The sequence below is a fragment of the Canis aureus genome, chromosome 31 (genome assembly GCF_053574225.1).
Source record: "Canis aureus isolate CA01 chromosome 31, VMU_Caureus_v.1.0, whole genome shotgun sequence".
Classification (NCBI taxonomy): Eukaryota; Metazoa; Chordata; class Mammalia; order Carnivora; family Canidae; genus Canis; species Canis aureus.
The window spans coordinates 35,097,747-35,110,856 of record NC_135641.1 but is presented as its reverse complement, the minus strand read 5'-3'; the positions used below and the strand labels follow the sequence as shown (position 1 = coordinate 35,110,856).

Genomic DNA, 13,110 nt, shown 5'->3' with positions numbered 1-13,110 from the left:
TTTTGTTATACAGAAAGATAGTTTATTAACAAGTTTGATGCACTGTGATGTTGATAAATCTTACAGACCACCATCCCCATCACATACCAGGATACAATTGGGACTTTAAAAAATCTGATTTATATTATTCATTTTTTTGGATTTCAAACTCAGTACCCAGTGATGCACCATTTTTCCTAAGCAAGCTGTGATTGGGAGAAAATAGATTGCTAAGACGTACAGGATTATATAGAGGAGGTTATCAAGGATCCATGCACCTTAACATAGTAAATGACATAAAAAGTAAAATTGCTATTCTTTTTTTTTTTTTAATGCACTAAAATTCTACAACACACACACACCAATCAAAATCTAAGGCCTCAGAGCCAATTTGACACTCAGAATCCTGCTATCTGCACAAGTTGTCATTGTTATATTTAGCTACTGGTCTTCAGCCATCTAACTGCGACTGGCCCCAGTCAGGCTTGAACTATAGATAGAGGATATTGAATGAAGTTTTCTTTCTGTATGATATTAAAATAACATTTAAAATTAATCTGACAACAATCCAAGTTATGATCCATTTACATGTGAGCGAAACCAAAGAAAATTGGATTTTTAAGGTGCCAGTATCTTGTTTGTGGAGGAAACTAAACGGATACAAAGAAACCTGAGCTTTGAGGCAGGCGCTTATCTCATTACGCCAGTAGAGGGCAGCAGAGCTCCAGAGATTCACGGAGCCTGTAGCTGCAGAATTGTGCAGTGAGGCCAGTGTTCTCGGTTTTCTCAAGCTGCCCTTGGTAGAAATTATCGTTATGTGTTGAATGTAATTCACCACAAGTCACCAATGCCTTACATTACTTTTTTTTTTCATAAAAAAGATTTGCAGCTTCTAAAGCTGTGTTACTGATAGAAAAATTAAGGCATTGTAGTTTTTAAAAAGCCCCATGAATGTCTAGAAGAATATATTTATATATCTTTTGATTATAATTATAAATTGATACGTATGCATAAAATAAAAACCACACATATATCAATACAAAACTGCGACTTTTCAGGGCCGCCTTGCATTTGGCACTTGTACCTAAAATTTCTTGCATTATTTGAGGTACATTGGAATTACTTCAGATGAAGAAAAAGATGATTCACGATTTCTCTACATACAATATTGAAATGTAGCTTTTCTTACGCAAGAGGATCAGATCTACAATTAAACAGATGTCTTTCTCCTTTTTTATCCTCTTCTTTTTGCTTTCCCGTAAGTTAGCTTTTTCATAATTATCTCACTTCCCTTGTTCTTTCTAATCATCTTTCTCTCCTTCACTTGAAGCCTTTTTTTTAAAGCATAGAATATCAGTGTTTTAAACACCTGTAGGTGTTTTCCACATTCCTCCCTAATAAAATACTCTGGTGAATGATAGAAAGCATGAACATAATGAAAATTCAAAATGCAAAGCTAGATACTTATGACAGGAATCATCATTTCCTTAATAACTGTGCACATATTCATAACATGGTGTATTATACAAATCAGGTTAAAGTACAATCCTAAATGATCCTGGTGCTTTTGACATTTGAAAAATGTGTGTCCATCAACCATATCAAATTACAATATAACTTGATAATTATTCTTATATTTTATTTATTAAATACAGAAAGACTGTCTTGTCTTAAATATAGATGGTAATTTTACTCTTGAATGAGGAATAAATTTTCTTTAGTGAAAATAAATTTATATAAGAATGGAATTTTGTATTCAAGGAGATACATTTTTGCTTCCATGGAGTTTTCTACCCCTTTGGCTAGGCTACTTATTTTAGCTGTACATTAGGATTACTTACGTTAGCTTTAATTTGTAATACCAGCTATGTTTTCACAAAGTACCATGGGTATTAATATAGGTTCTATGATTAGGATTTGTTTCATGTTGTTGCTGCAGTAAAAAATCATTTTTGAGGAAAAGATGCTAATTCATCTCACAGTGATGGTCAATTTGACTGAAGCAGACCCAGACCTGGCAGGTGTTTGCTATTATTCATTGCTACTTCACTACAAATTATAATAATAATATTTGAAAATAATAAAATGTATTGTAATGTCCCTTGAGCTACAAGATGGCAAATGGAAAATAGTTGAAAGTGAAATATTAGTTTGACACAGTAATAGTTTTAACATTATTTATCATATATAGTATTTTTATGTGGATGATTTTATGTTTTTATTTCAAAAGCTACATTATTTCTTCCAATTGCAAAATACTCAATATATATATATGGATGATGACCACCATATTTTAAATAAAAGTTCAGAGAGAGATCACAAGGAAAGTTTAATGACTGAGCTTAAAAATTTGTGTTTTTTTCCTCAACTAGGAATGTTAGTTTTAAACTCTCAATATCAAAGAATAATATCTGTGTCTAGCACTACAAAAGTTGATAATGTGATTGCAGAAGATGAAGACTTTTCTATAACTATTGCAATATATTATTTTGACTCATTTAGTGTAAATCCATTGTTCACATCCTATCCTTTTGCAATTATGTTGTCTGAGCCCATTAATGTTGTAAAATGGCTATGACAAAGGAAACATTAGTGAAATGCTTTACAAAATGTGAGACATATGACTATAACAATTCAAGATAATATGAGAGGAAATGATAAAATAATACTTCATCTTAAATTAAGTGAGTTGGGCTAGTTTAATTTGAACTTAGACATGTATAACTTACACCTAGCTCAAAATCCTCAACTGAAAATTCAGGTGAGCAGATTAGAAATAACTATCAATATTTTCACCATATAAGTGTCCAGTTTAATATCAGTGAGCCTTTTAAAAGTAACAGGAGCAATAACACATGTATAATTGGGCAATACTGTATATGTGTGTGTATAACTAGTATATATGTATATACACTGTATATACATGTATATAGTTTATATATGCTGAATTATATTTACATGTAAATTATGCACTTTTTCTCACATGTATAACATTTTCAGCGTTATGCATTTGTTTTCCTTGCTTCTATCTAGCTAATGTCCAAGTGAAGATAGATGAAATGAGTCTTCACTTTGGAAATATTCACATGTAAAAAGTGACACTGTAATTAATATTTCTGAATTTAGAAGTTCTTTTATCTTTCAATTTGTTTCCTTTTATTATTTAAGTCATAGGGGACAAATCTGAAATTGTGATTTAAGTCCTCAACGTAAAAAAAAAGAACTAATATCTCATAAATATAAAACATAAGTCAAATGAAAAGTGCTCCTTTTTCATTTTTCTATTTATAGAATAAATTTTATAGGTGAAAATAATTTAGTAGCTTTATTAATTTGACAAAACCTTTGTAATTTATCTAGGTATGTAGAAAAAGTGAAATCTTAAAAGTAAATGTAAAAGAAGTAAAGGTCATATTTAAGACATTCATCATCCTATTTACTTCTTTTAAATACCATCTTTTTAAAAAATATATAAGAGCAGTAATAATAATAAAAATAGATAATTTTTTATACTTTTATGAAATATAAATTGAAGATGATTTCTCATATCAGGAAAGCAGGTGTACACCAGGGGTCACTGGTTGTGAAGAGGGAAGAGTTTGAGAAGAATCTTTAATTCTGATAATATTTGCTCCTGAATATAATATATGTATTTTTGAAAATATTTATCATTTCTTCTCTATTGCACTGATATAGATGATTTTTCATATAATTTTAAAATTGTAATAGAAAAAATACTTTGATGAGCATTAAAGATACATACCAAGGACGCATTATGATAAATTTATGATTGACCTAACCTCTACAATATCTTTAAACATTAAAATACAGATGAACATTTGTAAAAAGGAGGCTTTCCTCATTATCACCCAGGGACAAAAAGGCCCAGCATGCCTAATTAATTGTTTCTTTAGTATATTCAGTCGATCCACTTGTTTCTTAGTACACTGAATCGGTAGTTTGCAATGTATTAAATTGTATCAAATTCAAACAATTTCCATGAAAAAATATGATCACCAGTAAAAACAAACCTGAATAATTTATTTTTATTCCGTTTTAATGATTAGCAGGTTGTTCTCTTGATGATGACAGGTACCACATCACCAATGTTGTATTATATGTGAATACTGGGCTTTTGTGCTATTGACACATTTTACTACTTTTAGACTTATAGTTTATATGGATGAAGCAAGACCATCTAATGGTTTTTGGTAGCATTTAAAACAAGAACATAACTTTCCTAACTCGGAGGAGACAAAGTTAGCCCTGAAAAAAGATGCTGAAACAAGGTTGTCATCTGATTGTGTGGAGGGGACAGACAGAAGTTCTCTTCTTCCTAGCCCTATTTCTTTCAGTATTCCTGACAGTTCTGCTTCTACTTCTGTTTTTGACTCAGTACCAAGATATTCTTGTGACTAAGGGCACATTTATTGAGCTCAAATTAGGTGCCAAAGCAAGATCAGGGATGGATGAGAGTCCTTGCACCCAATGACAAAATGTCCAATTCACTTATCTTTGTACCTAGGGTGAGAAAATAATTCAACATATCTCTCTTCATTGTGAAGTCATTTATAAGTCTGGTGAAAAAGTCAGAACCTATAACAGTAAAAGTAGAACCACTTCTAGAAATCAAGAGAGAATCAGCAAATGCTTTAAAAATACAGAACCTATTTTTAAAATCTCAAAACCTTGATTTTTTCCTTCTTTTAAATGTCTTATATTTTGCCATGGCTTCCAAAATACTAGTTTAACTAAAATTAAGATATAAATATAAAATATTTGTATTAAGACCACCTCCTGTTACTGGAACCCAAGTATTTTCAGTAGTTTTCCCTCATTTACAGTATAACTTTCTGGCTATTTAGCTATTGTTGCTTGGCATTCTAAGGCTTATTTTCCCTCCCCGACAGAATTCTGGTAAAATGATTTATCTTAAAATGTCTTTTTTTTTTGTTGTTATTGTTCTGTGGTAATTAACTTTATAACAAAAACAAGTCTGTCAATATGTAAACTATTAACCATATACTGTAACTGGAAAAAAAAAAAGAAACCCTTAAAATCTATCTAAATTTGACATTTTATATGTAATTAAATTGAATTGGGATTTTTTTTTCCCTACTTGTGCTCTTCTTCACCTGATTTGGATTCAAAAGTGAAATCTGTTCCTCTGTTTCTAATGAACAATTCATCAGAAGCTTTACTTTTATAGCTGGCAATAGATGGAAGGTGGATACAGAAGATGTTAACAGGTGTAAGTAATCTGGAATAATTAGACCCATGAGTCACTCACTTTGCCTTCAGAAAACCTTCCTAAACAAGAAGGACAATGTAAGAGAAAGGGAGAAAATGAAAATGTTCTCCCTTTCTGAAGATCCTCTGATAAAGGCTTGTCAACATGATTCTGAGCCACTTCAGCTGACATCTGTTAACATAACCATTGAACGTGGAATCAAACCTTAACATCAAAGTACATAAACCAGCCATAATTAAAAGTAATTCTAATGCAAAAGAAATCACAAGGATAAACTGAGGTGGCAATGCGTATTAAAACATTTAGCTTAATTCATGGTATAGTTGTGTAAAGTGAATTATTAAGTCTTTTTTTAAATTTTTTTAATCAGTAATTTTTCCTATATAAATAAAAAGTCTTCACTATGCCCCAGTTATTTTTTTGGGCCACATTAACATAATTTTCTCCTGAATCCCATACCAGAATTCATTTAAAGAATACAACCCAACTATTAATATTTAAGAAATTCTTACTTATTTCTTAAAAGTTGACTGTAATTTACCATGTAATATATTCCAGAACTATAACTATTCCAGAGCCAAGGATATAGTTTAAAACATTTCATATTAGGAGTAATATTTTTCTCCTCTATTTGTGTTTATGCCTGAAGTTTAGTAGTATAAATGATTTGGATCATATATCTTTCTTTATAAATGGGGATAACTGATAGCTGAACATTGCTTAAGTTAGTTCTGGAGATATATAGGGTATATGTAGGATATATATACACACAGACACATATATGAATACATATATGGATTTATTTACTAACACCTTTCTCAAATAAGGTGACACCTTTATCAAATTAGTGACAGCTTGCATAATCATTAGTGCACAGACTAAATTTTAAAGATTATTTATTTGATTCAGAGAGCGAGCATGTGTGCACAAGTGGGAGTTCGGGGGGGGGGGGGGAGGGGCAGAGCAGAGGGAGAGGGAGGGAGAGAATCTCCAGCAGAGTCCCTGCTGAATTTGAGACCAAGGAGAGCCTCAATTCTGCTACCCTGAGATCACAACCTAAGCAGAAATCAAGAGTCAGACACTCAACTGAATGCACCAGGCTCGAATTTGACAATAAATCACTTCTCATCTCAGGTTAATGGCTATCCAGTTCCGAGATATTATATTCACTAATCCCACACCATTTCAAAAAACTAAGTAGTTCATAATAGTTCATAAAACTATTCTATAAATCATTGTGTCTTAAAGAAGGAAGGGCAGAGATGCTGACTCTGGGGAACTTTTCTGAAAAACTATTCTCTGCCTCTCCTAACTGCAACAAGCACAGCTCTTACTTCCACTGCAAGGGGCATCACAGAATAATGGAAAGAAATGTTGCAAACAGAAAATGAAGAGAAAAAAAAAAGAAGAAGAAAATGAAGAGAGAAAGAAGACAATGTGTAGTCTGTTAGCAAAAGCTCCTGATGTAATTCTGATATACCCACTCAACAACCATCACTTTGGGAACTACTGTTCTCAGAAAATATCTCTATTTACACTCAAGTCAATACTTTATCTTATAGTATATGCAGTTTATACCTCCTATGTTTGTATAAATTACTGTGGTTATTCTTTTTTATTTGCTGAAAATATACATCTCTCATAGTATCAAAATTAACTTTCAAATTTCCTTCATCTAGTAGGCCTTTTTTGACACATACTTATTAACTAAATTTTGAATATTCTCTCCAATACTTATGCACATTGTTTACTCTATGCTGATTTGAGTATGTTGGAATATTTTACCCTGTGTCCTTCAGTCACTTTGCCTGTCTGTGCCAAGAATGTGGCTTTTCAATTATATTGTAAGCACTTGAGAACACAGACTGCCTTCAAGGTCTTTTGTAGTCCAGTGTCTAGGACCAAATTTTTGCACAGCTATAGAAAATATATTCTGATCAAACTTCTGTGTTTCATGGATCCTATCTTGTTTCAAGAATAGCCACATTACTACTACTTTTTCCCCACTGTTTCTAACACAGTCTTAGTAATACTAGATAGTAGGTAAATCTTTGTTGACTGAATGGACAGTTTTAAAATAAGTATGGCCTATGAGCTCTTGTAAAAGTTATGAGAAATGCTAAAAAGAGATAAGGGAGTTTGGAGTGCAAGAGGTAGCAAGAAATGTGACAGTATGAGAAAGGTAATAACTTCTTTTACTTTCCTTGGATTTATTTATTGATAATATACACATTGACCATAAGAAAATAAGACTGAGGAAAATGTGTAGTATGACTATGTCTCTGAGGAAAAAATAATAGAAAGAAAACAAAGAAGGAAGGAAACAGAAAAGGAAGAAGTATAAAACTTTGTTTTATCTTCCTCATTAGTGGCCAAAGCAGAAAAAGGAGCATGCCTAGTAGTATGTGCCGATGCAGTATTGATGAAGCCTATGTTCACAAATGAGAGCAATAACTCAGCAGACTTGGTTAATTGTCTCTATGTTATAATTGCTTACCTGAGTGAGAGTTCTAGCACTTTAATGACAATTCAACTTGAATGTTAATCCAGCCAAGAGTATTAAATAAAACAGGGCATACATACAAGTATTACATGTACCACCTTCCTTTAGAGAGAGAAGCAATTTAAAATATTTTTTATCTCTTCTATGCCAGCCAATGTACAAGACTTCACACTTCAAGTGACAGGATATGACTAACTCTAATCCTATATTTCAGACTCTGATCTTGTTGTGGGCAAATGTGAAGTAAAATTAGATGATGAATAAAGAGTTGCATGGATGAACATAAGAATGAATATACAAAATATATTTCTATCTTGAAAGATCAAAATTTTAATGCATAGCTAACCACATTATCACTTGCGTGATGTGAGATTTTTTTTGGTGAGATTTTAACAAGAGAAAAAAAATCATCTGTGTTCTTATTAAAGGTTGAATTTTCGAATGCTACTATAATAATATTCTCCTCTATCTTACTGAAGGATACAATAAAGTCACCAATGAGAGTTTAATTGATGGTAAATTTCACCCAATAAGAAACATTTAAGGCAAATACAGACATACATTTTTAATAAACTGTAAGCATCTGTTTAATTTATTTTCATTAAAGCTATGTATATTGATATGAAAATTCAGTCCTTTTTAGGTATTTGAAACCTTGCCACTGTGGTGCTACATCTTAGCTCTCTTGGATGTTTAACTTTGTGTTAAAATTGTTATATTGTTGTTGACATTTTATGTTGTCCTTGAAATATACTTGTGTTTGAACTCTAATTCCATTAGAGAAAGAAATGATCCCAAACTGTATATTTATATCTTTTAATGCATTTAAGCTATAATTCAAATATTTTAGAAGTTGTTGTGCAAAAGTTTTCAGAATTTCAAACTGCTGTCAAAGCAAATAAACGGCATGGAGTCCGGTATGTCTTAAAGGATTTAACATAAGAATTTCTTGCTAGTCAGTAGAATCAGGGATGTAGAGATAATAAATTCTTTAAACATAAAATAGACTTACACAAAATTAAGATACAAAACTATTAATTTTAGGGCTATTTAATATTTTGGGATTTTAAAGTAAAACATTCAGATAGATAGATGATAGATAGATAGATGATAGATAGATAGATAGATGATAGATAGATGTACCAATATCCCACATACTTGTATTACTATTTCCATTAGTGAAACTGCTATAATAATATTTAAAAAGTTAATATACAATTTGCAAAAGCTATTATTATGAGAGATGAGTTGAGCTTCATATCCTGACCTATTGTAAAAGTTAGTAAACATTTATACTTGAATTTTTCTGAATAACCGACTGCGTGGAAACATGATGTTGGACTGAGGGCAGATATCATATATATATCATATATATATCATATACATATATATATCATATATATAATAATTCATAATTCCCAGGAAAAGCCTTTCCATGCCTTAAACATGCTCACAAGCTGTAAGTTTTATTAAAGCTTTATAAAGTGCTGATATCCAAGAAACATAAAAAAAACTTTGCACTGCTATTAAAATGTAATTTTTTGAGTGTTTATAGTTCTCAAATTGTGATAGGATCAGATTTGTTTTAAATAGTTGAGGCTCTCCCATCATTGTGGTATGTAGATTCCTGCTCTGAGTCAATATTACTTTATTGTGGATTATATTCTCCTCTTAAAAGACTTAAGTGTCAAAAACAAATGAAAAACATAAAAATCTAAACCCAACAACTACAAATCTTTGTTAAATGAGTAGTACTCTAGGGACTTAGAGTTCCTCTGCATCCTGCTGTTAACCCTTGAAGTAATGACTGGGTAAGAAAAGAGTACTGTAACTTGTAATCTCATTCTGTCCAAGTTTGTCCACTAAAGCTAATATGGTTTAATAGACAGCTAAGTCAAAAGAGATAAACAGGGATAACAGGTCTCACTGCTGAATGTCTTCCCCCCTATGAAAACAGGACTGAGATATTGGAGCTTCTTTTGGGTACTAATACTAAGATGAGTAGGCTATGATAATAGAGCTTGAAAATCGTTGAAGGTTTTAAATAGCTTCCCTTCTCCACTGAAGGGAATGAAGCTAACCTTTAGAAGGATATCTTCACGATCTAGCTATTACATTATAAGAAAGGGAAGAAGGAAGCTCCATATTCAGAACGTGGAACCTCTGCCAGTGACCGTTTTGCCAGTGTATCCTTTGAACATCCATCCCTGAAAGCCATCATGGTGAAGGCAACTGTGACTACTGTAAAAACCTCCAAGGAAGATCTTCTCTCATATCTTAAGAAAATCTTAGACCCTGCATTATCTCGAATCTTTTAAAATGGACTGTAGCTGAAAAGCATAAAGGATTTATTCTCACTCTTCTGGCCTATCAGTTTAGTTGGTATTGGCAGAGATTTCTTAGGATTTTGAATCAGACCAAATTTAAACCATCAGTGGGATATGTGCAAAGCTGGAAGACATCAATTTCTTTTTGTTAAGTGCTGAATTCATCACATAGAAAACTCAGTAATATAATGCTTAAGAGAAACTGAATCCCATCAGATCTGGGTGAGAATCTTTGTTCAGCCATTAATACCTACATAATCTTAGGCAGGTTGTTCCAATCTTTCTAAGATGCTTAGACTCTTTTAATGGTCACATTTATATTATTAAAAGATCGCTCCAGCAGCTGAGAAGAATGGGCTGAAGGGGACTAGGATGGCAGCCAAGAAAACACTGTTTTTTAGAAAAATTTGTTTGTGACAATTTTAGGCGTACAGAGGAGTTGCACAGATAAATAATAAAAAGAGTTTCTATGCATCCTTCAATCAGGCTCCCTTCATGCTAACATCTCACATAGCGATGGTGTATGTCAAAACTAAGAAACTGACATAGGTATATTTTTAAACTACAGACTTTATTAAGATTTTAGCAGTTTTTTTCATGAGTGTCCCTTTTCTGTTCCAGGATGTAACCCAGAATATCACACTGCATTTTAAGAGTGCCACTTCTATTATTTTGTTTTTGTTTTTAATTTTTTTTTCCAAATTCCAACCTAAAGATACTGATGACCTGACCTAGCTAGTAGTGTTGAAGATAGGGGGAGCAGATGTGAAACATATGCTGAAGCCAGGAACAATGGGCAAGAGATTATGGAATGGGTGTGAGTCATGAAAAAAAAGGAAAGAATCAAGAATGATTTGTGGTTTTTGGCTTCAAGAAATGAGCGGATGGTGGGGACTTTATTGAAACAGGGTAACTAGAAGGTGGGATGGGAATATGCTTAGAAGGAAAATCATGTTTCATTTCAGACTTGTTAAGATATAAGTATTAGCAATAATGTATGTAAAATATTTAGATCAAAGGCTGCCACATAGTAAGTATTCAACAACTAACTGATGATGTCAGAAGTCCTATAAGCAACATGATTTCCTAAGTTCAGTCCATTCCTGACTGTAGTTCTCTTCAGGGTAGTAAGAACAGATATCTTACAGTGAGACTGATGAATTTAGCAAAAGGAGTCACTTTTGTTTTAACAAATATTTAGTAGATGCCTATGCTGGAAAAAGTCCAGGATGTTGTAAAAGTTCAATTATGATGTGCCTTACCTCTATCCATCTTAAAACACTCTTTCAAGTCAAAGAGAGAGAAACTAACATGCTAAAAGTAAGAGATTTACCTTACCTTCCTATGCAGGATGGTAAAATAGTTTAGATCCTACCATTAGTTTTATCTAGAGCAGAAGTTAATTCTAGTTGAGCCAAAAAAGTGAAGCATCTGCAGGGTGAGAAAGGACAGCAGTCTCACCTTGGTGCTGTGTAATACTTCCTTTGTGCTGTACATAGCCAGATGACCCAGACTTTGTCAGTTACCTGATTTTACAAGAGTCAACATGTGTCTAGCCTCATGTCAATGATAAGCCCCTCTGATCCTTAAGCCACTCTGATGAATTTCATACTTCGTATTTAATCTTGTGGTGGGTTCCTTCTACAGGTGCCTCGAACATTAGTGAGGGACAAAAGGGCAGACTGAATGTGCTGATGGATGTGAAAACAGGAAATGAGCTGTATATATACTAAAAATTTGGAGCTATTCTACTATTCATTAGATGGGAAGTGGGTGTGTCTAAGTTAGTAGAAGGAACTCCAAAAAATGATCAGATTTCTTCATATCTGTTAACAATCTTTCATATCTCTCTTTACATTTTTCCAGAGCTTGCATTATTGGGCATTATACACGTTACCTAGTCTTACTGTACTGTGTTGACATAGGTCCTGAGACTCAGATTCTTCGGTGTGAGCCATACAGAAAATACTGATGCTGGCTGACTTCATTTATTTGTTTATGGTCTTATATTTATGCTCTTCTATGGGGCCCTGTGTATATCTTTTGTTTATTATATATGTTTATATTTTATTCTCTGGATGCATGTGCCTTCTAAGCAGTAGAAAACAGTAAGTGAGCTTTAAAGCATTCATAAACGAGAGAATGTTATTAAGAAAATTAATGTTTTCACTCAGAACTAGCATGGTAGAGTCCAGGCCATGGTTACCATTAGTGGATTTTGTCCTTTAACTGCAGCCCTTGGGGACAGATACACACCCATGAAGACTGATCTCACATAGGTATATGAAGGATGAGAATGTGGATGTTCAGAAATCTTCCCGCTTCCTCCTTACCACAGGGTTATCAATATTTCTGGTATTATTTGAAGTAACTGTATCAATTCTCTGCTTTCTTTTCCTATGCAGACACAGCCACCACAGTGCTGAGTGGAGAATCTGTTTTCATAACTCAAATATTGTTAGAATAGAAATAGGAGAAGAGCTTTCAATAATGTATGTACCATTTAAAAATATCTTTGGATGTTCTCTGTATAAGCTTCTACAGGCTTCTTCTTTAAAGTAAAAGATATAATTTTTAAGGCTTATTTTTGAATGGCTCTAACATCGCTGTCTGTAATACTACTGCTTGATTTCTCCCAGTTATACTAGTCCTGTTCCTGTACCAGTAATCTCCCCACACCTGATTTTTTATCTTTTGTTTTGAGTGAAAAATCTAATTCTATCACTGTAAATTTTAAACCTGCCATAATACAGGCAATAAAGGGGCAGTAATTTCATGAATAAGACGATGTAACATGATGCCTCTTAAATGATGTTTAAAATGTGACTTTTAGGTGTGTTCTAGGAATGATGCAAAAGTTCCCTAACAAAAAGCTGGTGAAGTACTGACAAGAATTTTTGGTACTGCATTTCGCATAGAGTTATTGAACATCCACTGCTTGAAGCCAAGCCACTGTGAATAATACAAAACTATATGAACTCAAGGAAATAAGAAACTAGTTTTGGGAGATGTGACTTACACATGCAAGGTTATTTAAGGTATTAAAAACT

General features: G+C 32.8%; 1 long non-coding RNA gene across 11 annotated transcripts in view; it reads right to left on the bottom strand.

Annotated features, from left to right (window-relative positions):
• Nucleotides 1–13,110, bottom strand: part of LOC144302653 (uncharacterized) — a 540,109-nt gene that overhangs the window by 499,739 nt on the left and 27,260 nt on the right. The gene's annotated exons all lie outside the window — the stretch shown is intronic.